This window comes from Apium graveolens, chromosome 2 (assembly GCF_009905375.1).
Source record: "Apium graveolens cultivar Ventura chromosome 2, ASM990537v1, whole genome shotgun sequence".
In the NCBI taxonomy this organism is placed as follows: Eukaryota; Viridiplantae; Streptophyta; class Magnoliopsida; order Apiales; family Apiaceae; genus Apium; species Apium graveolens.
Window position 1 is genome coordinate 116,481,126 of NC_133648.1, and position 4,159 is coordinate 116,485,284.

The following is a 4,159-nucleotide window of genomic DNA, read 5'->3' on the forward strand; positions in this document are numbered from 1 at the left end:
AAAAGAATTTTCAAGTACCTTAAGGGTATAGCTTATCTGGGATTGTGGTATCCTAGAGAATCAGATTTTAAGCTAACAGGCTACTCAGATGCAGATTTTGTAGGATGCAAAATAGACAGGAAAAGCACTAGTGGAAGCTACCAATTTCTTGGAGGCGGATTGGTTTCTTGGTTTAGCAAGAAACAGAAGTCAATTTTCACATCAACTGCAGAAGCTGAATATATTGCTGCAGGAAGTTGTTGTGCACAGATTCTTTGGATGAAGAATCAGTTACTGGATTATGGGTTAGAATTTTCTAAAATCCCTATTTACTGTGATAATCAAAGTGCAATTACTATGACAGGTAATCCAGTTCAACACTCAATGACAAAGCACATCAGCATTAGGTACCATTTCATAAGGGAACATGTGATGGAAGGTACAGTGGAATTGCACTTTGCTCCAACAGATCAACAACTAGCAGATATCTTCACAAAACCACTATGTGAAGCTACCTTTACAAGACTGGTAAATGAAGTTGGAATGGTTTTAGGTTCTTTCTCTAAATCTGCTTAGTTTTTGTTATCATGCATCAGAGTTTATGATCAGTGTTTACATATTGTTTTATTTTAATATAATCTGTGTTTAAAATTGAAATTCATTAAATACTGATTGTTATCTAATGTGGATCTTTAAACTCTGATAGTGTTTTGAATGTTCTGTGACTATTCAATCCACTGAGGATAATTGTGCTAGATCTAACCTAGTAGTCTTTAACATACTAGAAATCCCATATTTGAATTAGTTGTTTATGTGGAAACTCATTAACACAAGCAAATTCTAATTTTGAGCTTACTACAATTTACTTTGTGTATTTTATTATTAAGTCACAAACTAGATTATTGCTTCTTATCTATTAGATTCTGATGTCAGTTAATCTTAAGGATGAACTAAATGCTGATAAGTCTCACTTATCAAAAGAAAAGAAAAAAAAGTCAGGTACTCCTTTGAGATCTAGAGTAAATATATGGAAGGGAAGACCCAAGTGCATTGCTGGTATTAAGTAATATGCATTAGAAAAGCAAATAAATTTTCTTGGTGACTTTTCACATTCTCTGATTACTGGAGAAATACTCTGACAACAGCATAAATTCTGATAAGCAGTCGTGACTCACTTACACTGAGAAGCCACTATAAAAAGGAATTTCCAGTTGAGGTGGACTCTTGCATAAATTTGTTCTATAGTAGACTTCATGATTGATGACAAATTTTATGCATTTTTCTGAGTTATGCCTTATTTCTAAGATGTACTGAAGTTTATCAGACTTTAATCTTTATCAGATATTTTGCTAAATGCACACACTTTCACTCTATATAAATGATGAAAATTATTGTGGTGATTAAGTTGTTTTTGACAAACAGTTAAGTGTCATTTGCATAAATTCTGAGGACAAATTCTGATGGAAGTTCTGATGATTAAACTCTGAAGAAAACAAGTCAGTATTTGTATGAAGAATCACATAAAAAGATATTCACTTTTTGAGTTCAGAAGCCATATTCTGATGACTGTTAAAATCTGATATAAGTTAAGTTCTGATATTAAATCCTGATGGAATCCTTGATGCGTACGTGGCATTTTTCTTTACTTGATTTATTTGTGATAAAATCTGAAATAGTCATATTAAATTAGAATATATTTGGGTAAGATAAAAACAGTCATAATCATTTTGGGTTAGTGATAAACGTGTTTGTCTTGAAAAACTGCATGTGCACAATAATTATTATTTATTTTACGTGCTCATTAACTCTTGCTTTAACTTTTTACTGACTGTTATTATTACACATCGGTCTAGGGAGACGAGGCATCATTATTTTTTATTCTTAATAGTTAAACAGTCCTCGCGTCCCTTGGTATTCCATTGGCTATTTAAACCGACTATTCATCCAAGCCAAATCATCTTCCATTTTCTGACAAACTCACTCTCTCTTTTAATTCTCATCATTTTTCTTCTTCATAAACAAAAATGGTTCATTTCAAATTGTTCATGAACTATGAAACTTTCAATATAGAGTTGAGTTGTGATGACTGGCAACAGGAGTGGCATGTCACCGTCATTCCTGAAGAGCTCTGGAACTCTGTTCCAAAAGAGTTCACACAGACCTCTTGTTCTTTTTGATGGATTACCACCTCCATCTTGATCGATTGGAAGAAGAAAGGAGAGAGGCTCTCCGTCAGCAAGAACGGATCATCCGTCTTGCAGTACTCTTTGCAGCAGCAGAAGGAACTAGTCGATAGGTTTTCTTAGACTAGGACTAAGGTTGTTGATGTTAAGAATCTTAGAATAGGACTATCTTGTAATTTTTGCATGTAATCGATAAATTTCATGAAATGTACTCGTTTGATATATTAATGAAATTTTCTTTAATTGCAAGATTTAGTCTCTGTTTCTCAAATTATGTGACTGTGCATGTTTAATTGCAATTTGTTAATCTTTACTTCATCTATTTTCAACCTTATTATTTGATGAATGTTTTGATTACAATTATGGTCAATAATAAACTTCATTGTTTTGAGGAAAAAATTGATGCACGGGTTTATGAATCAGAACCTGTGATAGTTGAAGCCAAGAATGTTACTTCTCAGAAAGAAACTGCAGCTCAAAGTTCTGATACTTTGAAGAAGAAATCTGTAAGTTCTGAAGCTGCTAAAGCAATTCCTTCGATGGCAAGGAGATTGAAGAAAATAAAGGCTAGGAGGTATTTGGCTAAAGCTCCATCAGAAGATACTGAAGAAACTGAGGAAGGGGATCAAGAATCTCTGATCTCACAAGAACCGATTATCATTGAAGCCCTTCCAGCTCAAGCCAAAGACACTGCTACTGATACAGTTGTAACCCCTCCTGTCTCACCTTTTAAAGCTACGGATGATGCTAAAGAACAAGCTGAAAATTCTGAAATAAATATTCATAATTTTAATATACCAAATGTTCTTTATCTAAAAGCTCCATCTACAGAAGCTCAGCAATTTCCAACTCAATTTCCAATTTTAAATGATGAGATACCATCTACATCAACCACACCAGCTTTGGAGATAAATTCTGATGTTCAGAATTTAAATAAAGCTGTTCCTGAATCTCGAGTTGCTTCACACACGGTTGTGTTGTCAGAACATAATGAGTCTTCCTCAAGTTCTAAGGACAGTGATTCTGCTGAGACTCCAGTTCTTATATTAGGAAATAAAGAATTGGTGAAGAAATTTGTTGAAAAGGAAGCACCTATTCCTTGGGAGGATACTCACAGAGGTGTGGAGTGGACCAAGAAGTGGAATGACACTGATTTCATTCCAAATTCTAACATTCTGACAGCGCATATTGCTAAAGCTGATGAGTTGCTCACAAATGCTGATTTAAAGACACAACTCAAGATCACTGCTCTATCTTCCAAACATCTTCAAGGTCTACATTCTTCTACTCTTGAGAAGGTTGATACACTAAAGGAACATGCTGATAAGCTAGATCTACAGCTTAAGCTTGACAAGAACATATATATCAGACCTACTCTTGAGAAAATTGAAGCCATTGAGAAGATTCAAGAGAAGCAACATGCCCAAATTGATGAGGTCCTGGCTAACGAAGTTTCTTAGAAAACTCAATTGGAAGAATTCCAATATTCAGTTGAACTTCTTCTTTCTCTCTTACTTCCTGATGATGCCAAAAAGGGGGAGAAGGTAGTTAAGTCCAAATTCTCACCTACTGAAATACTGAAGAAAAAGGATGATAAAAGTGATGACCAAGGAAACTCTGATAAGAGTAGAGGTCAAGGAAAAGTTCAAGGAAAATCTTCTACATAGAACAAGTCAAGTTCTGATGTTGTGAATGCTAAAAGACTGAAGTCAAGTTTTGATAAACAAAGTCTGATGTCAAGTTCTGATATTCTGATTCAGTCAGGATCTAAAGACTCTCAGAAGTTTTTACAAAATCTGAAGCTAAAGGGGAAGCACACTACTGTTTATTACAAAAATCCTAAAATCCATACAGTTGATGAGGAGATAGCAAGAAGATTATTTCTGAAACAAAATCCAGGAATGGATTTGGAAACTCTCAAGGAGGAAGAAGCTAGATTTGCTGTTGAGAAGAAAAATCTTAAGTTTAAAGCTTCTTATGCAAAGAAACCTCCAAGG